At 53.4% G+C, this 27259-nt stretch overlaps 2 long non-coding RNA genes across 2 annotated transcripts in view; one reads left to right on the top strand and one right to left on the bottom strand.

Moving 5' to 3' along the window:
- Positions 1 to 24223, bottom strand: part of LOC147583732 (uncharacterized) — a 29851-nt gene extending 5628 nt beyond the window's left edge. Inside the window, exons 1-2 of the long non-coding RNA XR_015248502.1 lie at positions 24140 to 24223; positions 22124 to 22189 (exon numbers count right to left, since the gene is read on the bottom strand). This is a non-coding gene — a long non-coding RNA (uncharacterized LOC147583732). The remainder of the gene's footprint in view (positions 1 to 22123; positions 22190 to 24139) is intronic.
- LOC147583733 (uncharacterized) lies at positions 9637 to 10537 on the top strand. The gene is made up of 2 exons (XR_015243420.1): positions 9637 to 9735; positions 10164 to 10537. It is a non-coding gene; the product is annotated as an uncharacterized LOC147583733 (long non-coding RNA).
- Positions 24224 to 27259: the final 3036 nt, after the last annotated feature.

Raw genomic sequence — 27259 nt, 5'->3', positions numbered from 1 at the left:
TGATTAATGAGCTATTTTACATCCTTTTGTCCGTACTAAGTCTTAGAAATCCGGTACGTTTTCCCTTGGAGCAGCCCTCAATTCGGGCTGGTCGTTTTGAAGCACTCAGTAGGTACATGTAGCCGGTGGTGACCACGTGGGCTGGCACAGGCCAGGAGGATGGCAGGGGGCAGGAGCATGATCTGACTGTTAAGAAAGATCCCTTTGGCTGCTGTGTTAAAATAAATGGGGAAGAGGCCGTGACTTACCTTGAAATGCGCTAAGAAATGAGGCGCCCGGATAAAACAAGCTATTCATTAGCACCAAAAAGAAACAAGCTATCAGGTGAAAAGACAGGGCAGAACCTTAAATGTATATTGCTAAGTGAAAGAAGCCAATCTGAAAAGCCTAGGTACCATGTGATTCCCACTCTATGACATTCTGGAAAAGGCAAAACTCTGGAGACAGTAAAAACACCAGTGCTCGGCGGGGGGGCTGGGAGGGATGAACAGGTGGGGCACAGAGGATTTTTAGGGCAGTGAAAATACCGTGTGTGTGTGTGTGTGTGTGTGTGTGTGTGTGTGTGACCATAATGGTGGACAGAGGTCATTCTCCATTTGTCCAAAGCCACGTGGGGCGCCTGGGTGGCGCAGTCGGTTAAGCGTCCGACTTCAGCCAGGTCACGATCTCGCAGTCCGTGAGTTCGAGCCCCGCGTCGGGCTCTGGGCTGATGGCTCAGAGCCTGGAGCCTGTTTCAGTTTCTGTGTCTCCCTCTCTCTCTGCCCCTCCCCCGTTCATGCTCTGTCTCTCTCTGTCCCAAAAAAATAAATAAATAAAAACGTTGGAAAAAAAAAAAAATTAAAAAAAAAAAAAAAAAAAACAAAGCCACGAAACGCACAGCACCCAGAGTGAACTGTAAGTTATGGACTTGAGTGGTTAGGAAGGGTCAGTGTGGGTTCATCAATTGCAACAAATGTACCCTCAGGTGGGGATGGTGATGACGGGGGAGGCTGTGCATCGGCAGGGACAGAGGGCACATGGGAAATATCTGCGCCTTTGCCGCAAGTTCGCTGTGAACCTAAAACCGCTCTAAAGGCAATTAAATTCTTAATTCACAAAAATGTTAATGAGGTGGGTGGATAGATGGAGAGAAGGACAGATAATGACAAATCAAGCCAGATGTCAACTGTAGACGCCAAGTGATGGGTGTTCAGCAGACAATTCTTTCCATTTGTCTGTACATTTGACATTTACGCTAAATCGTGGGAGAATAGAGTGTATTCATTTCCTGTGGCTGCTGTCACAAACGGCCACAGACTAGGGGGCTCACCACAACAGGATTCTTATTCTCTCAAAGTTCTGGAGGCCAGAAGTCTCAAATCAAGGTGTCTTCGGGGCCACGTCCATCGAAGGCCGTAGGGGAGGATCCTTCCAGGCCTCTTCCGGCTCCTGGGGGTCCCGTGTGCCCTGACTTGTGGCCCCATCATCCCGATCTCTGCCTCTCTCTTCACACGGCCTTTCCCCTCTTGTTTTTTATTTATTTTTTTTAACGTTTATTTATTTTTGACAGAGAGACAGAGCGTGAGCAGGGGAGGGGCAGAGAGAGAGGGAGACACAGAAACTGAAACAGGCACCAGGATCCGAGCTGTCAGCACAGAGCCCGATGCGGGGCTCAAACTCACGAACCACAAGATCATGATGTGAACTGGCATCCGAGGCTTAACCAACTGAGCCATCCAGGTGCCCTGGCCTCTTCTTCTTCTGTCTCTTATAAGAACACTTGCCACTGGATTTAGGCTCACCTGTATAATCCAGGATACTCTTGTATTGTTCCTATCTTAATTCTGCAAAGACCCTATTTTCAAATAAGACCACATTCACCGGGCGCCTGGGTGGCTCAGTCGGTTAAGCAGTTAAGCGTCAGAATCCTGACTTCAGCTCAGGTCACGATGTCACACACAATTCATGAATTCGAGCCCCCCATCGGGCTCTGCACTGACAGCACGGAGCCTGCTTGGGATTGTCTCTCCTTCTCTCTCTGCCCCGTGCCTTCTCTCTCTCTCTCTCTCTCAAACGTAAATAAATAAACTTAAAAAAAAGACCACATTCACATGATCCAAGGGTTAGGATTTGGACATATCTTTTTGGAGGCACAATTCAACCCACAACCCATGAGGCCACGTCTCACGAATCAGCCATGGGACCCCAGCACGTGGCACAGCCTCTCTGAGCCCTTGTCAGCGGCACACAGTAGGTGCTCAATAAACGGGAGCTATTGTTTCCATCATCCCCAGGGCCTCTCCTGGCAGGTGGTCCACTTGTAAGCAGCCTCTGGGAGCCAGACTTCATGTTGCCAGGGCATCAGGAACAGGGTCTGGTGCCATCCGGAGGAGACGGCCGTGTCCTAGTGGATGGCCCAGGCTCTGGCATCGGAAGGACAAGGGTTTAAATCCCGGTCTCACCACCTGAAAAGCACGGTGACCTTGGGCAGGTGGCTTTGAACCTCTGAGCTTCAATTTCCTCATTTGTAATGGGAGAGGGATGCCGTTCATTTACTTAGCAAATATTTACTGAGTATCTACTATATGCCAGGAGCTGAGCGTGAAGGGTGGGGATAGCGTCGAACAAGAGGGACGAGGTCTGTCCTCAGCGGGGAGCTGAGTGATAAAAACAAGAAATGTGCTATTTAGAGAATTTAAATGAGCTGATGGGTTGCTGTAAACAGGTCAGTAGAGAGGGCTTCCCGGAGGAGGTGATATTAACTGGAGTCTAAATGACAAGAAGGAGCTGGCTATGTGAGAACCATCGGGAAGGGCGTTCCAGGCAGAGGGAAAGGCAAAGGCCAACGATGGCAGTCCTGGTTCCAAGGCTGGGATGATGGACTCAGTCATTTTTTCATCCACTTATCCGTCCAACAAATGGGTGTTCAGCATCACTCACTGTCCGCAGACAGAGCCGTGAGCGAGGAACAAAGAGTTCCTGGCCCACGGCGAAATACTCAGTAAATGTCAGCAACTACTGATGGTCAGTATATTTGGGGATCTCTCGGAATCCCTCCTTCTCAGTGCGCTTCCCTGAGGGAAACACCTCTGCCCACGACCTTCCCTCCGGAGTAAAAATGACTTCCCTGTTTTTATTCTGGTTGTAAGAGGACGCGTACCAGGGACAAAGAGAGAGAAATACCTGGGTTCTCACCTCGTCGAAGAAAAGTATGGTTAGCTCAAAGGGCATCTTTCTGGATGTTTCTCTGGGCGCGCAGGCGTGCGTGTGCACACACACACAGGTATGCACACACACGTGCACACAGGCCTACGAACGCCTACATATGTGCACATGCTGGCAGTCATGCATACACAATGCACACACAGAAGCATGCAAACACGAGTGCATTCACACCCACAGATGCTTGTGGACCCGTGCACTCGTGCATGCAAACGCACGTGCAAACACGTGCATGTACATGGGACCAGGGTTAGGGTGAAGTGAGGCCGATCTTTGAAACCAGGGCCAGTCCTGGCTGTATTTGAAAATGTAGGTGCTTTGGGGCGCCTGGGGGGCTCAGTGGGTTAAGCGTCCGACTTGGGCTGAGGTCATGATCTCATGGCTTCTGGGTTCGAGCCCCGCGTCGGGCTCTGTGCTGACGGCTCAGAGCCTGGAGCCTGTTTCCGATTCTGTGTCTCCCTCTCTCTCTGCCCTTCCCCCGTTCATGCTCTGTCTCTCTCTGTCTCAGAAATAAATAAACGTTAAAAAAATTTTTTTTTAATTTTTTTAAAATTTATCTTGATGGTGGAGTTTTCTGACACCCCCTTAGACTTTGCTCCTCACTTTCCACTCCTTCATCTCAACCCTGGTGTGCACACACACGTGTACACGCTCACATACCTGCGTGCACACGCCTGTATGCACACGCTTATGCACATGCATGCACACATGCGCACGAGTTCACACACACACACCACAACCCACTAACGGGTGTGAAGTCGAACCAGTTGGTCAGAACCATCAGTCACCCTGCCCCCCCCCCCCCCCCCCCGCACAGTCCTTTCTCCCAGTCGCTACATAGGAGTCCAGTGACATCAACCAGAGCCTTGAAGAGAAAAATACTGTATTTGTGAGAACGACCTGCCTCTCAAAATGGAACAGAAGAGAATAGAAAATATCAGAACTCAGTGCACAGAAATAGGATAAATATACTTCGGGAAACTTTTCTTCAGTTCTGAACCGGGGTAAGACTGCCTTGCGTTGTGAAAAATTAACGCTCTGATGCATGATCAAAATGCTTGAAATATGTGGCTACATATGACGTTTGAAACCTTTGTTCTTTTTGTTCCTCTCTCTTCTTTTTTTGAAGTCCCATGTTTATTACGGCATACCCCAAAACTGAACCCGGCTGGGTCCCTGAACATCTGTTTGGAAGAAATTCAGCAGTCACTTGGTATTTGAGAAGCCTGTGTTTAGGTTTTATATGAAGTAAATCTAAATTCGTACAATGTTCAAACAATTGATATTTTCACACATATCTGTTATAGCACCTACATTTAATTTAAAGATGTCTTATGTAAACCTTGAATATCATATATCGCATTTATCTGTATTCAACATTTACGTGTTAAATAGATAGCTATTATAGGGGCTCCTGGGTGGCTCAGTCGGTTAGGCGCCGACTTCGGCTCAGGTCACGATCTCGCAGTTCGTGGGTTCCAGCCCCGCGTCGGGCTCTGTGCTGACAGCTCGGAGCCTGGAGTCTGCTTCCTATTCTGTGTCTCCCTCTCTCTCTGCCCCTCCCCTGCTCACACTCTGTGCGTGTCTCTCTCTCTCAACAATAAACACTAACAAATAATTTTAAAAAATATACGGCCGTTATTTCGTTTGAGGCGTGAGGTGTGAGGTCACACGATATTGACGAATGTACGTTTGCTCATTTTCATTTTCTGCTATTTATTTAATCAACCTCGTAGAGACGGACACTTTCCTTGTCTTCCAGCTTTCCTTAAGGGTTTTCATCGTGGTGTAATAACAGCGAGGCGCTGAGCATTTCATGGAGTCCTCACGATGTGCCCAATGTACAGGTGAGAACATGGGGGCTCTGTGGCATTAATTTACGTGCCTGAGAGCACACAGCTCACAGATGGCAGCACCAGGATTGGAACCCCAGCCGTCTGATTATGGGGCTCTTAACCAGCCTGCATGACACTTGGATCTTTGCATGTTCCCAGAAATGGACGTGCTGGGTCAGAGAGTTCACACAATTAAATGTTTAACACAAACATCCGGACCGCCCTCCATGAAGGTTGTATCATTCTACACTCCCATAAGGGTGCGCAGGTGTGCATCCCCCAAACTTCACACATGCTGATAAGCTTGACAAATAAAAATGAGTCTTTAGCTGATAAAGTGTCAGATTGTGCATCCTTGCAAGGGGTTTGTTGACTTTGTATTATTCTTCTGTGAGCCTTTTATTTATGACCTGTGCCCATTTCACCCGTGGTATATTTGTCTTTTTCCTATTGATTCATAAGTGCTCTTTGTATATTAAGGTTCTTAGCGCTTTGTCTGCCATATACGTGGCCAAGAATCTACTCTAGGACCACTTGACCTGGGACCACTTTGAAGGCCAGACAGGTCTGCTTTGATTACCCATCTGGCCTCAATGAATGTTCTTGTTCTGACGTGTCTTTGCTGCAGGCTGTGTTTTATTGGTGCCTCCAGAAGCAAAAGGGGAGACCCTGAGGTCGTATAAACCTCAGTCTTATCCAAACTGACATTTGAACAACACCTCAGCTTTCCATGGCAAGAAAGTTCAAGCCTAGGAGTCAGGAGCCCCAACTTTCTGCCCCAACTGCAATGACTGACTGGGCTTCTTCCTCCAGGTTCAGTCAGAGGTGTTGCGAATTCTGTCCCACCCAGGGCGGTCCAGCCACGCCCACCTCCTCCAAGCCACGCCCACCTCCTAGAGTAGAGCGGAAGTGGCAGACAGAAGAGGTATGAGGGGCATCTCAAGCATGGTCTGGGAGACTGTATGAGGGGCAGGCAGGCAGGAGGGGTCCCCGGCCTCCATGGCTGGCAACCCCTTGGTGCCCCCAGCACCCTCCACATAAAGGAAAGAAGGCCCCGCCTCCTTGGGCCTGCCTACTTTTCTCACCCACTTTTTTTTTTTTTTGACAATTTGGGTGGGAGTGGGACCAAGGTGTCGGTGTATTTTATTTTATTTTATTTTTAATGTTTACTTATTTTTGGGAGAGAGAGTGAGAGAGACAGAGTGCAAGCAGGGGAGGTGCAGAAAAAGAGAGGGAGACACAGAATCCCAAGCAGGCTCCAGGCTCTGAGCGGTCAGCCCAGAGCCCAATGTGGGGCTTGAACTCACGAACCTTGAGATCATGACCTGAGCCGAAGTCGAAAGCTCAACCGACTGAGCCACCCAGGCACCCCTATTTTGTTTCTAAAGTTTATTTATTTATTTTGAGTGAGAGAGGGAAAACGAGTGGGGGAGGACCCGAGAGAGGGAGAGAGACAGAATCCCAAGCAGACTCCGCACCCTCAGTGCGGAGCCTGATGAGGGGCTTAAACCCACAAACCCATGAGATCGTGACCTGAGCCAGATTAAGAGTCGGATGCCCAACTGACCGAGCCACCCAGGCGCCCCTCACCCACTTCTTCATATACTCTTATATCTGGCTTCTCTGTGCCCAGTTTTATTATCTGCAAAGTGGGGATAATGTGAATGATCACAAGAGTCAGCCTCTGTAAAGGGGTTGGAATGGTGCCTGGCACATAGTAGGTGCTCCGTAAACAATATCACTGTTTTAGTGTCACTGTTTGCTGTACTATTATTTCTTTTTATTTTAGAGAGAGAGAGAGTACAAGCAGGGGAGGGGGGCCGAGGGAGAGAGAGAATCTTAAGCAGGCTCCACACTCAGCATGTAGCCCGATGTGGGGCTTGAACTCACGACCCTGAGATCATGACCTGAGCTGAAGTCAAGAGTCGGACCCTCAAACCACTGGTGCGCCTGTTTATTGTATAATTATTGAGGATTACATGTGGGATGGAAACACAGGGCCCTGGGGTACCTGGAACCCGTCTTTACCTGGCACCATCTGGGTGGACCCTGGGAGGGGGGGAACTGAGGCCCCACCAACGACCCTCCTTGTCCTCACCCAAATCCCTACCCCAGCCCCTCCAAGGCCCAGAGGGGCCCCCTGGGAAAGTGGCACCGTGGGGACTGCTGCCCAGCACAATTACCGTTTTCATCCTCATTAAACCACATTTTCATTCTAATTAGAGTTTCACTGCCTCCCAGAGAGAAGGGCCGATTACTTTTCAGCATCATTACCAGCCTCTCCCTCCCTCCCCACCCTGCCCAGGTGCCTGTTCCTTCCACACCGGCCAGCCTCGATATCTCCCTCTCTCTCTCCCCCTCTCTCTCTCCTCCTCTCTCATTCCTCCCCCCCTCCTTCTCTCCCTCCTCCCTCTCCTCCCTCCCTTTCTCTCTTCTCCCTCCCTCCCTCTTTGTCTTCTCCCCCTCTCTCTCCCCCTTTCCCTCTCTCTCTCCTCTCTCTTTCCTCCCTCTCTCTCTCCTTCCTCCCTCTTTCTCTGTCTTCTCCCTCTCCCTCTCCCTCCCCTTTCCCTCACTCTCTCTCCTCTCTCTCTCCTCCCTCCCTCCCTCCCTCTCTTCACTAGAGACAAGCATGGTTTATTCATGAGTCTCCTACTGGGTGCTGAGCTCGGTGTCAGGGACCTTGACCTACTGCACTGTCACCTTACCCCTGGCCACTCTAACTCATCTTTTTCCTTCCACACACACCCCTCCGAGTACACCCTGTGATTTATTTGGTCTGTTTATCACCTACCTTCACTCTCCCAGAATGTCAGCATCCGCCCATATCCCCACGGCACTCCCGCAGTGTCGCAGCGGCCTTTGCCCGTTGAGACTGATGGGAGTGCGGGATAAATACCCCAGCTCCCTCGCCCCCTGATGGGAAAGCTCTGAGGGTGTGCTCACTCTGGTGTCTCAGTGTCCCCAGTCCCCAGTGGGGGACTGAGCCCCACCTGTCAGCAGTGGAGACTGGCTTGTGAGCACAACTTCCCCGACAGCCCTCCCTTCCCTCCCCCTCTCTCCCCTTCCCGTGCTTCCTGGGGTCACCTCCCACCAGAATCCACCATGCCCGGATCTCTGGCCCCTCTGGAGGTTCAGGAAGTCCAAGAGAGTTTCTTCCCTGCTCAGCGCCCAAAGGACGGGCTACGAAACTCCTGCAGCTTTCCCTAGGACGGAAGGGTCGTTTTAACCAGGCCGCAGCCTCCCTGGGCAGCTGGACCCACGTTTGAAACAGGCTCTTGGGGTGCTCCCTTTCGGAGGGGGTGGTAAACTTCCTGGCACTTCTGGGGGGCCGCTTGGCCCCATTTAGTGCACCGGCCCTCTACCATCCGCTCCCTTTCCGGCAGAAGCTGCTCTCGAGCATGAAGGTGGGAGCCGGGATGTTTCTGGCAGGCTTGTTGGCCACCGTGCGGAGCGGGAAACGACCCGTGGTCCACGGACAAAGGATGAGGAAATCTTAGCCACGGTGCCGGGGGCACCACGCAGCTTTGGAAAACGGGACAGATGCCTGCTGTAGGATTTTAGGGCTGACCAAGCAAAGTGCCATAAAACCGGGTGGCTGCAAACAAGACTAATCGATTCTCCCACAGTTCTGGAGGCCAGAAGTCTGGAATCGGACGTGGGCCGGGCTGGCTCAGAGGGAGAATCGGTCCCAGGCCTCCCTCCCTCCCTCCCGGCCAGGGGCTGCAGGCCGGGTGTTCCTTGGCCTCTGGCCACATCTCTCCTCTCTCAGCCTCTGTCTTCGCGTGGCCTTCTCTGCGTTCCTGTCTCCTCGTTTTTTTTTTTTTTTTCTTTTTAATACATTTTTTTTAACGTTTATTCAATTTTGAAAGACAGAGAGAGACACAGTGTAGGCGGGGGAGGGGCAGAGAGAGAGAGAGGGAGACACAGAATCCAAAGCAGGCTCCAGGCTCTGAGCCGTCAGCGCAGAGCCCGAGGTGGGGCTCGAACCCATGCACCGCGAGATCATGAGCTGAGCTGAAATCAGACACTTAACCCACTGAGCCACCCAAGTGCCCTCCCGTCTTCTTCCAACCAGGACACCAGTTGTATTGGATTTAGGGCCCACCCTAATCCAGGATGACCCACCTCTAACTTAACTAACTGTACCTACAGAGACCCTATTTCCAGATAAGGTCACCTTCCCAGGTACCGGAGGTGAGGACCTGAGCATATTTGTTGTGGAGACGTAAGTCAGCCCGCCCCAGTGCCCCGGCACTAATCATTCCCTTAAGGTGACCAGACTTGGCCTCCCGCCCTCAACCCCACACCCCCACGCTCTAACGCAGCCACAGAGGCGTCCTCTCTCCGCGTTTCAGCCACCACTCGTCACGACCTTACAGCGTGTTCAGCCCTGTCCTGAGCATTTTAGGGGCATTATCTTATTTGGCTTTCGCACAATTCTGTGAAGTCCATACCGTGTCGGTCCCGTTTGACAGATGTGGAGACTGATACCCAGGTACGCCGAATCCCAATTCCAGGTCACCCGGCTGGTAAGCGGCGGAGCTGGCCCCCGGGGCCTTTTGTCACAACTGTGGCTCCTGGTTACGACTTCCGTAACCATGGTGACAGTGTGCACCTGCCATGAAATGCACACACGGCCATTTATTCTTTCCATCAGCCGTTGGAAATCACACTCATGTCATGAACGAGGAGACCAAGGGTAAGTAACTTGGCCAAGGGCACACGGTAGGTGTGCAGATGTGAGCTGAACGTGCGGCCTTTCGGGGAACCGTGGACTCCAGCCCCTGGCAGACGGGGTGAGGGTGCCCTCCGGCCCAGGCGCTGCTCTGCCTCCATGGGGCCACACAGGGCCTCCTGCCTCTGGGGCTTGGGCCTGGGAGCAGCAGCCCTGACCCGTTAAGGGGGCACAAGCGGTGCCATCCATGGGTCCCGCTCTCAGAGCATGCCGGGATCCCGCAGCCGGGGCACAGCCGACCTTGCCCACCTCGGGGCCCACCTCAGGCTCCAACAGCCACACGCCAAGGACCCAAGTCAGCCTCTGGGCCCTTCGGAGCTTGGGGATTTACAGGCAGCTCCCTCACCCCTCAGGGGTTATTAATTAATGCTAATTGATATCTGTGTTCACAGAGCCAGCCAGGCCCCTGGGCCTGGAGCATCCGAGAACGGAAAATATGAGAACGCTGGCACCCGGCCAAGAAACATGGATTATTCAGACTGGCACAAGCTGGCTAGTGGGGCAGGGGAAGTGACTGGAAGGGGAAACTGAGACACGGGTGAGGTCCAAGCAGCCCTGGACAGCTTCAAAAAACTGCTTGCCACTTGAAAGGACAAGGAGACCAGCCTTGGAGACCCACGAGCTCCGGGTCCCGCCTCCGTGCCTCAGTTTCCTCCTCTGTGCACGGGATGGGAATTCGTTTTCTTCAATGTGTGAGGGGACCCATCAAGCTTTCATGCGTGCAAAATGCTTTGCATGTAAAACTTCCTTTCCCTGGCTGCCCACAGAGAGGCCTCGCGCAGCATCCCCCCACCCCCGCGTGCCTCAGTTTCCCTTTTCAGGCACACGAGGAGGGGGCAGGGCACCTCAGGCCTAATCTCAGGGAACGCTCATGAAGATCACTTCCAAACGGCCTAATTAATCACACCATTGCTAGCATGGCGACGAGACAGTTCCCTGGCCCCTGATTAAAAACAGAAGTTTCCCCCACGTTTGCGGAGACGGAGCAGAAGGGAAAACAAAGACGCGCACACTCGCGCCAGATAAATACAGACTCAAACACACGCACGGCAGATAAACACACACTGGCACACCAGATCCACACACAGCCGGCTGCGGAGATCGGGGTGGGCCGGCACAGCCCAGCTCAGGCAGCCCGGAGGACCCCCCGGCAACAGCCACACTTAAGACGGCGACACTACCCCCCACCTCCTGTCCGGATGCTGCTGAGCCCCAGCCACATCTGGGCCCTGCCCACCCCCCCCCGCAGTGCACACGGCCAGAAGCCACAAGCGCGGGCGTGGGTGCCCCCCCACCCCCGTCCGAGCAGCCCTCGGCCCACGACAGAAGGAACCTGGTGGAAAAATATCCCTACTCCTTCTTCCGGCAGGTGCACGGCCCACGTGGTCCACATGGTCTCCCAGAGGCCCTCAGTCTCCTTCCTTCTCCCCCTCCCCAAGTTCCCTGCCAGAGCCTCCCGCTTTAGTCCGCTCGGGGCCGCCGCAGCCACAGACTGGGTGGGCCTGGGGACGACAAACACGGACCTCTCCCAGTTCTGGAGGCTGGGAAGTTCAAGACCGACACTGTAGCCGCCTCACGGCGTGCACGTGCACGCTGGCCAGAAGGTTCCCAGCGCTAGATGTTTGACGAGTTGTGCAGACATGTCTAGTTGTCGCAGTTGAGGTCGGGGGAGGCCGCTGGCACCTCGGGAGTCAAGGCCAGGGAGGCCGCTAAAAACCCTACAGGGCCCAGAACAGCCCCCCGCCCCCACCCCGCGGAGACGGATCGGCCTGCAACGTCAAGGGCTGCGGCTGAGAAACCCTGGCCCGCAGGAACCCCGTGGGCCGCCCGCCTCGCCGAGCCCCATGCGGAAGGAGCTGAGGGCTCGCACGGCCGCCCAATGCAGACACGCACAGGGATCCGCAGGCGGCCTCAGACCACACCGACGCACTGTGCGCCAGGCCCTCGTACCAGGGAACCAGCGGGAACGTGCGAGCCTGGGACGTTCCCCACAAGGATGTGTAGACCGCCGGGGGGCGCTGCCCCACGCCAGGTTCTGCTCCAACGGCTTCTTATGAGAATAACTCATGCAGTCCGCCCAGCCACCCACCCCCCCGGCCCCGAGATGGTTCAATGACAATTAGGCACATTTTACAGATGAGGAAACTGAGGCCCAGAGGGGGGAAGCGCATGCCCAGTGACCCAGCTAGAAATCCAGACACGGGCGGCAGGGTATGTCACATGTGTGTGAAGGCAGGGAAAGCAGGCTGCAAGGGGACCCTGCCTGCCGCCTGGGGGCTGAGGTGAGGAGGCTCAGGGAAGCCGTTAGCTTTCCCAAGGGATTCCTGCAGCCCTTGGGTAACTAAAACATCCACGTTTAAACGTTTTTTTTACACCAGCGGACCCGCGAGTCGGACAAACCTTGGGACTCCACCCCCTGCCTCACCGGGTTCTGGCTCTGTGATCCTGGGCCAGCCATGTAGCCTCCCTGAGCCTCAGTTTCCCCCATCTGTAAAGCGGGGGTCCGCCCACTCACTATTCCGCACGAGGGTGCTTCATGGGCCCCCGCTGAGGACCCAGCCCCCTGCCCAGCTCCGGCCTATACAGGATTAAGGCGGGAGGGACACATCGTAAGCGCCCTCTGCCCTCCACCTTCTGCCAAGCGTGGGGCTGCTTAACTAGTTTTGTGGGGAGCGGGAGAATGCCGGGAGGGGGGAGCCCTCACTCCCGCCCCCCCCCCCCCCAGCACACCATCCCTGTGCGTCTCAGGCCCCAGGAGCTGGGACCCGTGCTGCGTCCCACGGCTTGGCGTCCAAATTCGGGGTCAGGGCCTGGCACCAGGAGGCGGACAGGGGAGCGGGCTAAATCCGGGGGTGCCTCCCCCCCCCCCCCCCACCGCTTGGATTTTCCCACCTCTGCTTCCCGCCGCCGCAGCGCAGGGAGCGAGCGCCACCTGTGGGTCACCAAGGAGAGGTGCGCGCGGCTCCGGGAAAGTGGGTCGCCTCTCGGTTTCTCCCCACCCAGGGAACCCGGCCCCCGCCGCTCCCGGAGCAACATTGGCAACAGCCCCCGCCCATGGAATTCTCCTCTACGTACCGTTTACCCAGGCGCTGTTCCCACGCTTCAACCCCACCACCACCAATAAACATTTATTGAGCACCTACTACTGTGTCCGGGCATTCAGGGACACAGAAGAGACGGAACTTGAAACCTCCCTGCGCTTCTGGAGCTTAACCGTCAGCGGCAAAGACAGAAGAGGAAGGGGACAGCAACTTACAAGATCACGGCTGGTTAAGTGTTTTAAAGGAGGAAGTAAACAGAGGGATGGAACTAGGGGTTGAGGAAGGGGAGTCCGCTCTGCATAAGGTGAGCAAGGAGATTCTCTGAGGCCACAATGTTTGCACGCAGGCCTGAGAGGGATATGGCCCCTGCCATGCCGAGTCAGGGGGGCAAGGCTGTCCAGTGGAGGGCACAGTAAGTGCAAAGACCCTGGGGCAGCAAGGAGTTCGGGGTATTGGACAAGAAAGGATGTCAGGGTGGCCAGAGCAGAGAGGGACAGGTGGGGAAGGAGGGCAGGGCCCCTTTTGGAAGCAAATCTGCCCCGCTCTACTGAGTGGAGAAGAATAAATCTCACTCTGAGCCGAAAGCCATCCTTCACCAAGCATCTCCGCGCAGATGCCCTCTAGCCACCCCCCTCCCCACCCACAATGCCAGCCCAGAACCAGGTAGCCCCCGCAGAGAAAAGCCCCATCCCCACACCACATCTCACTCCCCTGGGCTTTTGCCTCTGATGACAGTCATTCCAGTCACACCACCAAGGGGCATGTGCAGAGGACAGAAATGGGGCTCGGTGAGTGGCCTAGGCCTTGGCGGGGGGGGGGGGGGGGACCCAAAGTTGCCTTCAAACGTCTCCTTGGGGGATACCAGGGGCTACATTGTTGGGATAAGGGCAAAACGTGGCCCAGTATGTTTCAGGATTTTTTTTATGCCAGCTGCCCCATGCCAGGCATTCATGGGCACAGGGGTAGGGGGTCGGCGCTTCTGGCAAAGCCCCCACCTCACCCCCCGGCCGCTTGAACGGGAGACCCAGGAACCACAGAGCCAGCCTGCCTCCTGGTGCCAGTGCCCCCTTGGATGAGGTGAGCACCCCCACTAGAGGGCATCCTCTGTCCTCTCGGAGCCCCCAGACTGTCCCATCCCTGTGTCCCTGGCATCCTCAACCCCTTTTGAGGCTGGGGTCTCTGTTTCAGCTCCTCTCAACCAGGACCAAAGTTCTCAAGGGTTGTCACCAGTCCCACGCCCCAGATCCCAGCTGAGCCCAGTTCCCCTGCCTTCGTGCCCTCCAAGAGCAAAGTGCCCCCCCCGCCGTGTTGCCGGACAACCCCCAAAATGACGGTGCATGGAAAAGCTGGAGTTCCGCGAATGCCATTCCCTGGATCCCTGCCTTGGGTGCCATGACGGAAGCTGTGGGGCTCACTCAGCACCCTGAGGGGAACAGATTCTGTCCCCTGTCCCCCAGTCCTGGCTGGTTTCCGCTTTGGGGACTGCCTGTCTCTTGGGGAGGGGGCGGAGCCTCCTGGAGCCTCTAATTATGGTTTCAGAGGCACAGACTTAATTACTGCCTTTCGAAGGGTTAATTACCCCTAATCTGTTGGGAATCAGGCAATTCTCGAGCCTTCTGAGAACCAAAATATTTCCCCTCCCAGAAGCTGCCAGCCCCCCAGTCCCTCCACCACTCTCGTCCCTCCAGCCCCCACTTTGGATCTTCTCAGTTTCTCTGTATGGAAGTGTGTGGTGAGCTGGGCAGAGTTGGGAAAACCAGAAACCACCAGTCTGCCCTCAAAGAGCCCACTTGCCAAGCCCGACAGGCAAGAACTGAATTCAGAGAAGGGAAGGCCCTGACCAGAAAAAGCCAAGAGGACTTCCTAGAGGAGGAGGCTGAGGGCTGGTCTTAAGGGCCCTAAGTGATCCCCCGTGGGTCCAGGGCTCCTAAGATTCTGTCCTACCCAGAACTCTGCTGTTCCTGGAGAAGCTGGAGCTGACGGCTCCAGGCCTAGGGGGCCTGTTTGGAGTCTCAGTTTCCTCATCTGTAAAATAGGCCTGATATCTGTGGTCCCCTCAGAGTCCTGGCCACTGACTGTGGTGGCCCCAGATGCACTAGGACTTTCTGCAGGTCACAGGATAGACCCAGGGGATTCTGAGAAAAGCTCGAGGACTGGTGAGCTGGACCAGAGCAGGCAAGGGAGGCTCCGAGGCCCAGTCGGTCAGAACAGGCTAGAGAGAAGGCCCACCTGGGACCGGTGGTCAGGCGGTTAGGCCACTGTTTCACGGAAGAGGTGAAGGCACTTACCAAGGGCACATAGCCTTCTGGTGGGGGAGCCAGGACTCACAGCCCCATTTGGCAGAGTCCCCACATGGGATGGGGGAGGAGTAGCCTGGGGAGGTAAGGAGAAGGAGCCATGCAGGAGGGCTGTTTGGAGGAAAGTTGAAGAGTTTTGACTCGGCTGTGTTGTCAGGGTGGGGTTGAGGCCAGGACGGAATAAGAATTAAATTAGAGACAGAAGGGTGGCAAAAGGGAGGGAAGGAGGACGTGTAGGAAGGGGGGGTGGATGAGAGAGGAAGACAGGGAGGGAGGGGAAGAGAAAGAGGGAGAAGAGGGAGAGAAGGATGGAAGGAGAGAAGGAAATTAGGAAGGAAGGAAAGAATTGAACAGGAGTATTTCAGTTGCCAGGAAAAATCCAAACCCAAACTGGCTTCAGACAAAAAGAATTTATTTCTTCATGTAACTGAAAAGTCTAAGGAATGTTGGCTTCAGGAATAGCTGGATCCAGGCTCTCAAGCAAAGTAAGGTCCCCCTGTCAACTAAGCTTTCCTCTGGGGAGCTTTACTCTCAGGCAACGATTTCCCACGGGGATAAAATGGCCCTAGCAATCCCTGGCTTCTATTTGATCAGCCACAAAACTCCAGGGAAAAAAGAGAAGCCCCTTGGCCAAGAGTGCTAGCAAAACTCTGGTGGCTACCTCTCATTGGACAGACTCTGGGTCACATGTCATTCAGAAACCAATCACTGTGGCCAGAAAGGATGGAATGTGCTCATTGGCCAGGCCCCAGACATGTGATCACTCCTGGTGCTGGGGGTGGGTCCAGCCCCACCAGACTGGCAGAGGGGAAGGAAAGCATTGATTCCGCAAACGGTTACTGATCACCTGCTGTGTTCCTGGCCCTGGTCTGGGTGCTGGGGATACAGCAGTGAACAAGGCAGAAAAGCCCCTGCCCTTGTGAGGCTGACACTCCAGGCAAATACGTGAATTGCAGCGCCATCCCAAGGGGATGTGTGCTGTGGGGAAAATTAAAGCAGAAAAAAAGGACAGGGGCTGCGGGAAAAGGATCTGAGACTTTAATAGGAGGTGGTATCTTAGCAAAGACAAGAGGCAGAAGGAGTGAAAATATCTGGGAAAGGGTGTTCCAGACAGAGGGAACAGCCCAGGAGGAGATCCTGAGGCAGGAGCATGCCCCATGTGTTTGGGGAACAGCAAGGAGGCCTGTGCAGCTGGAGGGAGGGTGGGAGGCAACAGGACCAAGCATGCAGGGCCTTGTGGGCCTCGAGAGGATTTGGGGTTTTACCCTGAGGAAGGTGGGAGTCGCAGAGGATTCTGAGCAGAGGAGGGACAGGACCTGACCTGACTCAGGTGCCCACAGGAAGAATGATGGTCAGCCCAACAAGGTGGCCCCCCCCCCCACACACACACACAGATTTTATGTGTAAACGACTGGCCTTGTCCTCATTGTGAGCTAGTCTTTCATCAAAGGCTGGGTCTCTATCCCGCATGGCCTCCGCAGGTCTGCCCAGGAGGACAGGCCACTAGGAGTTCCCCTCCCCACGAGGCAGGGAACCCCCACAACACCCCGATCCAGGACATGCTCCGGCATGGCTGCTAGACATGTTTGCTTTTTGCCCTCTTCATGCTGGGGACAAGAGGTGTAGCTGGGGGCACCGGAGGCACGACCCAGCCTGAGGTTTGGGAAAGGAAGGAAGCTGGGTCACCCAGAGGCCGACCTGGGAGGGGAAGGCCGAGGAGACAGGAGCTGCCCCCTCCAGGAAGGCACAGGGGTCTGCTGGCCCCGCTGACACCTTGCTCTGTTTGGGTATCAAGGCTCCTGCACAAGCCCCAAGTTACTGGAAGGGGCAAGGGTGGGGTGGCAGGCCCCGTGGTCGGGCTGGGTTCAGAGCTGGTGATGGACGTACTGATAAGGGCCCTAGAGGTTGGATTTCAGCCCTGAGAGAGTTGGGCAACATCCTGTTTGGGCATACTGCTGTGGCTCTCTCTCCAGCGGCCTGGCCTGGCCCTGATGGGAGAAGTACAGGCAGGGGAGCTGGGAGCCAATGTTAAAACAGGAATAGCCCCCCCACCCCCATCAAGAACAGGACAGACACCTGCAAGAAGAGAACCAGAACAGCGACCTGGGTCCTGCTTCGCGTCCTACACTAAAAGTAACTCTAAATAGGCTGTAGACCTAAACGTAAAACCCGAGGCGATAAAACCTCTGGGAGAGAAACATACAAAGAAATCTTTGCGACCTTGGCTTAGGCAAAGATCCCTTTGCTCTATCACCAAAAGCACGCTCTGTGAAACAAAACGTTCGTAAACTGGACTCGTCAAAATGAAGATTTGTGCGCTTCAGAAGACTTAAGGAAAATGAAAAGAAAACCCGCAGCCTTGGGGGGAAATATGTGCAGATCGTACCTCTGGTGAGGGGCTTATATCCAGAGTATATAAAGAGTTCTCAAACCCAACACTAAGATTTAGTGTTCATTCGTGTTTAAGACTCTAACCAAGGTAGAAATAGAAAGGAACTTCTAAACTTTGATGTGGCACCTACAAAAAGGAAAGAGAGAAGGAAAAGAAAGAACGAAGGAAAGAAAGAAAGAGAGAGAGAGGAAAGAAGGAAGGAGAGAAGAAAGAAAGAAAAAAGAAAGAAAGAAAAAAGGAAGGAAAGAAAAAAAGGAAGGAAAGAAAAGAGGGGAGCCTTGGTGGCTCAGTCAGTTGGGCCGCTGACTTCGGCTCAGGTCATGATCTCGCAACTTATGAGTTCAGACCCTGTGCCGGGCTCTGTGCTGACAGCTCGGGGCCTGGAGCCTGCTTCAGATTCTGTGCCTCCCTCTCTCTCTTCCCCTCCCCTGCTCGCCCTCTGTCTTTCTCTGTCTCAAAGGTAGATGGACATTAAAAAAAAAAAAAAAAAAAAATTTAAAAAAAGGAAAAAGAAAGTGAGAAAAAGAAAGAAACAAAAGGAAGGAAAAGAAAGAGAAAAAAAGGAAGGAAGGAAAGAAAGTAAGAAAGAATGAAAGAAGGAAAGAAAGAAAAGAGAAAAAAGAGAAGAGAATAAAAGAAAAAAGAAAAGAGAAAAAAGAGAAAAGAAAAGAAAAAAGAGAAAAGATAAGAATAAAAGAAAAAAAGGAAAAAAAAGAAAAAGAAAAGGAGAAAAAAGAGAAAAGAAGAAAAGAGAAAAGCGAAAAAAAGGGAAAAGAAAAGAAAAGAAAAGAAAAAGGGGGAAGACCACAGCACATGTAAAACTCGGTTGTGAAATAGTGAAAGATTTCCCCTGGAGATCAGGACAAGAAAAGAATAGCGTCGTCACCACTTCTTTCAACATCACGCTAGAGCTTCCCAGGCGGGGCAACAAAGAAAGAAAAGACCAGAGAACATGTACAGATCGAAACGTAATAAATAAAATCTTCACCATTTGTGAGTGACGCAGTTAGTAACTGGAGGATATAACGAAATCTACTGATGAACTAATGGGGTTAAGTGAATTTAGCAAGGCTCCTGGACACAAGGTCCGTATGCAAAAATAAATTCTATTTCTCTATACCAGCAACAAGCAGTTGAAAAAGAATTGTTTTAAAACTCAGTAAGAAAACCAGAGTCCCCGGGGCACCTGGGTGGCTCTACGCGTCTGACTGTTGGTTTTGGCTCAGGTCATGATCTCACAGTTCCCGGGTTCAGTGCGGGCAGCTCGGAGCCTGCTTGCGATCCTCTCTCCCTCTCTCTCTGTCCCTCCCCTGCCTGCGCTAAAGAAAAAGAAGCCTGAGTCCCAGTTTGAAAATGAGCAAAGGATTTGAGCAGATACTTTGGCAAACAGCACATCTGGATGGCAAATACGGGTCAATCTGACAGTTTCTTAAAAAGTTAAACACACATTGACCACAGGATCCAGAAAGGAAAGGATACGTGGACGTGAGTGTTCACAGCAGCATTATTCACGACAACTAAGAGGTGGGAACGACCTGAATCTCTGTCACCAGAGGGATGGAAAAACAAAGTATGGTCCATTCGTCTAATGGAATATTACTCATCAACGAGAAAGAACAGCCTTTTGATAACTGCGGCGACGTGGATGAGCCTCAGAAACAGACCGCGTACAAAAAGCCAGGCACAAAATACTACAAAGTGTATGATTCCGTTTGTGTGGCATTTCTAGAAAAGACAAAGCCATAGGGAGAGAAAGCAGATGAGAGGCCCGGGAGGAGAGTGGAGAGAGATTGCAAGGGGGACGAGGGGACTCTGGGGTGACAGAAGTGTTCTCAGACACTGGTTTGTGGTGATGGTTGCACAACTCAGCAAAATGTACTAGAAATCATTGAACTGTATGCATACGATGGGCAAATTCTATGCTAAGGAGGGTGCCTGGGGGGCTCAGGTACTGGGCGAGTGCAGTTTTAAGTTGGGGGTCAGGGGAGGCTCTCTGCGGAGGTGATGTCTGAGCCAATACCTGAAGGAAGTGAGGAGAGAGCCATGTGGAGATCTAGGGAAGGAGGGCAGCAAGCAGGGGAAACTGCAAGTGCAAAGGCCCTGGGGTGGGAGCATGCCGGGAACAGTGGGAACAGCGAGGAAGCCACTGGGCCAGAGGGAATAGTGAGGAGGAGAGGAGGAGGGGAGGGCAGGGAGGGGAATGGGCAGAGCCTTTCGGGTCATGGGGAGGACTCTGACTTTGGCTCTCAGTGAGATGGGAGCCACAGAGGCTTCCTGACCAGGGAAGGGATGGGACCCGACTCAGGTGTTCCAGGGCGCCTTCTGGCCACTGCTGGGGGAACAGCTGTGGGGCTGAGCGTGGGAGTGGGAGGACCAGGGCAGAGGTGACTGCACTGATCCCAGTGGGAGATGATGGGGCGATCCAGGCCCAGCCCTGGAGGCAGTGGAAGGCAGGTGGATTCTGGCTAGATTTTGAAAGCAGAGCCCTCAGGGGGCGCCTGGGTGGCTCAGTCTTTTGAGCATCTGGACTCTTGACTTCAGCTCAGGTCAGGATCTCACAGTCCCACGGTTTGTGAGTTCGAGCCCCACTTTGAGATTCTGTCTCCCTCTCTCTGCCCCTCCCCAGCTGGCTCTCTCTCTCTCTCAAAATAAAAAGTAGCGCCCTCAGGGTTTGCTGGTGCAGGAGAGAGGGACAGAGAGAGGGGGACAGAGACAGAGACGTGGATAACTCCCAGTAACTTGAGCTGAGCATCTGGGCCGCCAGGGAAAGAAAGGGAGGCTGAGACAGAGAGACGAAGGCACCCAGGCCGCACGCCTGGCCCCCGTGGTGGCGAAGGCTTGGCTGTGACTTGAGAGCCCAGCGAGGGGGGCACCACGTGGGGCGGAGGCTGCTCCGAGCCAAGCACCCCCTCCCCCTGCGTCCCGAGTCCGATCCCAGTACCCCTCTGGCTCTTCCTTTCAGTCTTCGTTTCCAGAACTTGTCCTCCCTGGGGAATCCAGCCCATGTGCTTCTGATTCCTTTGTCCTGAACTCATATGGCATGAGCACCCCCCGAAAGCCTTATGTGGAAGAGTCTAGAAGCAGGGGGTGGCGAGGGGGGCACATTCCTCCTGGGGGGCCAGGGCCGCATCTGGCAGCGTCTCCAGGGTGTCCAGCAGCAGGGAGGCCTCCTCCCGAGCCAGGCCAGACCGGCGGCCGCCCAGCACAGACTTCCCTTGGGGCCCAGCCGGCGCCCGCCCACGGCCCCGGTTCCAGCTGCCCTGACCCCCCCAGACCTCCCACACACTTCCTCCTAGGAGCCCTGACCAGGGGATTCAGTTTTTCCCACCCTCTCCCTCCCTACCCAGCCTGCCACTCCCACGGGCCCCCTCCCTGGTTGCCACAGTGGGTCCGGCTCCCCAGGAAGTCCCCCCCAGGCAGGCAGGGCCTGCGTGTGGCCGGAGCTAGAGGGTGGGCATCTGACCCTCCCTGGCACCTCTCCCATCCTCTGGCCTCTGAGCCCCTCCTCCTCCCCACCATCTGGGCTGTCTCTGGTCCCCGCATGCCTCCCTATGTCAGAGGCCTCGGAAGGGCCTCCCGAATTCATTTGCCCTTTATGAGCACTGACCTGCCCGACCTTGGTCAGGCTACTGGGAGACACAGTGACCAGTGCTTAGAAGCTACTACTTATCAAGAACTTTGTAGGCATTAATAGATCCTGTCCGCCCACCTCCCAAGGAGGAAGGAGCGCTTCTGTTCTCTCTTTACAGACAAGAAGACTGGAGCATGGAGAGGGTTAACTGGTTACCCAGGGCCACACTGCCAGAAAGTAGCCAGGACCAGACCCCTGGCCGCCCTGCTCTTTAGCCTCTCATGAGAATGACCGACAAGGTCCTGGCCTTCTGGAGCCCTCGATCTCAGAGGAGACAGACAGGAAATGCCAAACAAGCAAGAACATACCATTTAGTAGTGACAAGGGCGATAAAGATCCTGAGGGCTTGGGCCAGGGGTCCCCAGGACCACCCTCAGGGCGAACGATTCCCTAGGATTCCCGGAACTCAGAAAAGCAGGTACAGTCACAGTTTATTACAGGGAAAGGATGCACTTAAAATCAAGGGATCAAGGTGCACAGGGCAGGATCCAGGAGAGACCAGGCACGAGCTCCCAGGTGTCCCCTCCCCGTGGAGTCACTCAGACAGCCTTTGATTCTCTGCGGCACACGCAGAGTACCGACAACCGGGGAAGCTCGCCTTGGTGTCTGGGGTTTTTCTGGGAGTCGGTCACATAGGCAGGCTGACCACTCATATGGCTGACCTCAGACTCCAGTCACTCTGGAGGTCAAGCTGATGCCGCATGGTGGCCCAAGGCCGTCACCATAAATCATATTGTGACCATGGACCATCTGGTATGGCTAAGGTCCTAGGTATACAGACACTCCTATCAGGCAGGACACTCCGGGGGCTGAAAGATGCCCGTCCAGGAGCAGAGCAAGGGCCAGTCCTGCACACAGAACGTACAGGATTCAAGCACCCCAAACCCGCAGAGTTAACTCTAGTGAGCAGGGCTAAATGTTACAGTGGGCCAGGAATGCATCTTTAAGGATTTCATGTTGAAACTAAGGCCAGAAGGAAGGGCATCCTTACCTGATGGAGCCTTCAGATGAGACCACAGCCCTAGCTGCCACCTGGATGGCAGTCTGGTGAGAGACCCTGGAAGAGAAGCCATGCCAGTGTCTGAGGGCAGAGAATTCCAGGCAGAGGGAACAAGAAGTGCAAAGGGCCTGTGGTAGGACTGGGCTTCCAAGAATAGGAAGAAAGCCAACATGGCCAGCCCAGGGGGAGGGAAGGAGGGGAGATCAGAGTTGATCATCTGGAGCCAGGGTAGAGGGCCTCGTGGACAGGATTGCAGAAAGAGGAGAGCTTGTGAGGGTACCCCCAGTTGCAGCCTGAACAGCTGAGCTGGTGGTGGAGCCATACGCTAAGAAGGGACAGCCTCCAAGATGACCCCATGATCCCTGTCTCCTGGTGTCTGCACCCCGTGTAATCCCCTCCCCTTGAGTGTGGGCAGGACCTTGTGACTCATTTATAACAACAGAGTAAGACAAAGGTGATGGGATGTCACTTTCAAGATTAGGTCACACAAGACTGAGACTTCCCCCTTGGGAAGTCTTGGATGGCAGCTTGTGAGGGACCCTGAAGCAAAGAACCCAGAGAATCCAGACCCCATTCCTGACGCACATCTATGGTTTGCTGTTATTTTAAGCCCCCACATTTGGAGTAAAATTTGTTACACAGCAGTAAATCACTAGCCCAGCAGGTTTGGCCAGAGGTCGGGAGGCGAATCAGGAGCTACAGTGTTGGCCGTGTTGAAAAAAATTGTAACAGACATTTGCCTTGGGTGGGCCTCCCTCATTTGCAGAGCCTGAGACAAGGATCTGAGTGCAGGTACTTTATGAGAAGCGGATCCTAGAAAGCATGAGTGGAGAAGCTGGGAAGTGAGGTGGGGAGGGGTAGGCAGCAAATACAGAGACTTTGAACGTGTACATTACTTCTGCAGACACCGGGACTCAGCCCCACCCCACCCTACCCTCCAGGAACCTCTGAGAGACTGTGTAGGACATGCACCTCCATTATCCCACAAGAGGGGTGAGGGAGCTGGGGTACTGACCCGCTGAAACTGGTGGAGGTTTGGTCCCAGGATGTCAGTTCCCTCCCAGTTCTGACCTGCATCCACAGGGGCCATAGAAAGCCCAAAACATCATGGGTGTTTACAGGGAGGAGGGGGGGGAGCGGGGGACTAGAGTAAGGTGAGTGAGGCATACATTGATTTTTCCCTTTGCCTCAGGCTCCTGTAGGTCTCAGCACATCACTGTGACTGATCCTATCTTCACTTGAAATTTTCCTATTTTATTTTATCATGGATATTTTGCATTAATTTTGATTATTTAAAGCAGTGCATTAGAACGGTATTCATCTTTTAAAAATTTTTTTAATGTTTCATTTTTGAGAGAGAGAGAGAGAGAGAGAGAGAGAGCAGGGGAAGGGCAAAGAGAGAGGGAAACACAGAATCTGCAGCAGGCTCCAGGCTCTGAGCTATCAGCTCAGAGCCTGACGTGGGGCCCTAACCCATTAACCATGAGAACATGACCTGAACCAAAGTCAGACACTTAACCGACTGAGCCACCCAGGTGCCCCAGAACAGTCTTCATGTTGACTGTTTGAGTTCTTTGGCACCCCCTTAAGTTTTGCTTTCTGAGGTGAGTGCTTCACTTCTTACCGGAGGTCCAGCCCTGGGGTTCACAGAAGAACCCCATCAGCATACCCAGGAAGGGACTCAGATGTCGGCTGCCGCCTCAGAATCAGGGCAGGCTCGGTTCCATTGCGGTAACAAGCGAGCCCCAGATCCTAGGGGCTTAAAACATCAGAGATCTGGGGGTGCCTGGGTGGCTCAGTCGGTTAAGCGTGGGACTCTTGATTTCGGCTCAAGTCATGATCCCAAGGTTGTGAGATCCAGCCCCACGTCGCGCTCTGTGCTGACGGCACGGAGCCTGCCTGGGATTCTCTCTCCCACTCTCTCTGTTCTTCCCCCCACCGCGCATGTGTAATCTCTCTCTCTCTCACAAAAAAAATACACTTTAAAAAACAAATCACAGATCTTACTTCCCACTCGGCCACCGCACGGCACCCTGCAGGTTGCTGTAGCAGAAGGAAAAGAAATCAGCGCGGCGCACCGGCTTGTAAAGCTTCCGCCCGGAAGTGACACGTGTCATAGCCAGCTGCTCACATTTCATTGGCCAAAGCAAGTCACATGGCCACACAAGTGGGTGGGGCAGTGGTTTCTTTCCTTGTGCGGGGCGGGAAAGTGAGAATGGTGGTGACTGGCCCCAGTGGCCGTTGTAGCACCCCCGAGTGAGGCCCAGGGGGCAGCTGGGTGTCCGGGGCTAGGCGGGAAGGTCCAGGGAGGGACCGAAACGTAAAAGGCTTCCAAGTATAATTGGTATTGACTCACTGGGGGGCCTGTCCCAGATTCCTGACCCCTGGCAGGCCCATTGGGTTGATGGGTCCAGCGGCAGCCCTGTCTTACCTTCTCTTCCTGGACTTGATTTATTTTTCAGCTGATTTCTTTATTTCGAGCGAGAGCGCGCGCATGCGCGACTTGGGGAGGGGCAAATTCGAGTTGGTGGCACCGCGCCGGCCAGTGCAGAGCCTGACACGGGGCTTGAACCCACGAACCCATAAGATCATGACCTGAGCCAGTATCACGAGTTGGATGCTTAACCGACTGAGCCACCAGGCGCCCCCTAGATTTTATTTGTTAAATGCGGTGAAATACCCATAGTCTAAGATTTACCAGCCCAACCTTTTTTTTTTTTTTGTACCACCCAACTATCTTTAAGTGTCCAGCTCCATGGCATTAAGGACATTCACACTGTCGTGCAACCCACCGTCCATCCACAGAACTTGTTCATCTTCCCAAACTGAAACTCTGTCCCCTTTACACACTGACTCCCCAACCAGTCCCCCTTCTGTCTCTGTGGAGGTGACCACTCTAGGGACCTCATACAAATAGAATCATATAGTATCTGTTTTTTGTGACTGGCTCATTTCACTCAGCATATTGTGCTCAATGTTCGTCTAAGCTGTAGCCTGGGTTAGAATGTTCTTCCTTTCTTCCAAAAAAAAAATTATTTTTTTAATGTTTTTATTTATTTTTGAGACAGAGAGAGACAGAGCATGAGCAGGGGAGGAACAGAGAGAGTGGGAGACCCAGAATCCGAAGCAGGCTCCAGGCTCTGAGCTGTCAGCACAGAGCCAGACGCGGGGCTCGAACTCATGGACTGTGAGATCATGACCCGAGCCAAAGTCGGATGCTTAACCCACTGAGCCACCCAGGCGCCCCCCAAAAATTTTCAAGTGCTAAAAAACATAGACCATAAAACATCAGCTTAACCCTTTTCACATGTACCGCTCAGTCGGGTTAAGCATATCTGTGCTGTTGTGAAACCGACCTCTTCATCTTGAAAAAGGTTTCCATCCTTCTCATCTTGCAAAACTGAAATTCACTACCCACGGAACAACAGGGCCCCGTGCGCCTCTCTCCCCACCATCCTCCCACTCCCAGCAGCCACCATTCTACTTTCTGTTTCTATGAATGTGAATATACTTCCGTGACCTCATATAAGTGGAATCAGACAGTATTTGTCTTTCAGTGACTGGCTTTTTGCCTTCGGCATGATGTCGTCAAGGCTCGTATATGTCACAGCATGTGTCAGAATTTCCTTCCTTTTTAAGACTGAATACTATTCCGTTGTATGACTCTACGTGTTATTTATCCATTTGTCCGTTGATAGAAACTTCGGTTGCTTCTCCTTCTCGGCTATCGTGAATAATGCTGCTAGGAACACGGGTGGGCAACTTGCTCTTCCTTTCGAGTCTTTTGGGTAGACATACCCAGAAGAGGGATTGCTGGATCATGTGCTAATTCTACGTATGACCTTTTAGCCAGACTCTTGTCCACAGCGGCTGCACCAGTTCACACTCCCAATAACAGTCCACAAGGGTTCCAACGTCTCCACATCTTTGCCAAGACTTCTTATTATTTTTTTTGTTTGTTTGTTTTTTTGTTTTTTTTTTTATTTTTTTTTTATTTTTTTATTTTTATTTTTTTAAACATTTTTTTTTTCAACGTTTATTTATTTTTGGGACAGAGACAGAGCATGAACGGGGGAGGGGCAGAGAGAGAAGGAGACACAGAATCGGAAACAGGCTCCAGGCTCTGAGCCATCAGCCCAGAGCCCGACGCGGGGCTCGAACTCACGGACCGCGAGATCGTGACCTGGCTGAAGTCGGACGCTTAACCGACTGCGCCACCCAGGCGCCCCTGTTTTTTTTTTTTAATGTTTATTTATTTTTGGGACAGAGAGAGACAGAGCATGAACGGGGGAGGGGCAGAGAGAGAGGGAGACACAGAATCGGAAACAGGCTCCAGGCTCTGAGCCATCAGCCCAGAGCCCGACGCGGGGCTCGAACTCACGGACCGCGAGATCGTGACCTGGCTGAAGTCGGACGCTTAACCGACTGCGCCACCCAGGCGCCCCTTTATTATTTTTTTTAATAGTAGCCATTTGAGGGGCGCGAAGCGTCCACCTCTTGATTTCAGTTCAGGTCACGATCTCACAGTTCTGAGATCGAGCCCCTGCACTCAGCACAGAGCCTGCTTACGATTCTTTCTCCCTCTGCCTCTCCCCTGTCTCTAAAATTAAAAAAAAAAAAAAAAAAAGGGAGGGCGCCTGGGTGGCTCAGTCGGTTGAGCATCTGACTTCGGCTCAGGTCATGATCTCGCAGTTCTTGAGTTTGAGCCCCACGTCGGGATCTGGGCTGACAGCTCAGAGCCCGGAGCCTGCTTTGGATTCTGTGTCTCCCTCTCTCTTTGCCCCTCCCCCATTCACACTCTGTCTCTCTCTCTCTCTCAAAAAAACCCCAAACCATTAAAAATTAAAAAAAAAAATAGTAGCCATTTGAAATACTGCAGGAGGTACGTTGCTGTGGTTTTGATGTACATTTCCCTGGTGAGTAGGGATGTCGAGCATCTTTTGGTGTGCTTGTTGGTCATTGGGAGATTTTTAGCAACTCTGTTTCACAGAAACCTCACGACGTGGGGGCCAGTCTCCTTGCCAATGCCACGGCTGCCTGGCCCCGTGGGCAACTGAGCAGCCTGCGGCGTCCCCAGGACTGACTCCTTGGGCTGGGCAGAAGCTGGGGGAGAGAAGCAGGTGCCAC

Source organism: Puma concolor, chromosome A2 (genome assembly GCF_028749965.1).
Source record: "Puma concolor isolate L17-30 chromosome A2, mPumCon1.1.hap2, whole genome shotgun sequence".
Classification (NCBI taxonomy): domain Eukaryota; kingdom Metazoa; phylum Chordata; class Mammalia; order Carnivora; family Felidae; genus Puma; species Puma concolor.
The sequence above is the reverse complement of the archived record's forward strand: the minus strand, read 5'-3'. Positions and strand labels throughout refer to the sequence as shown.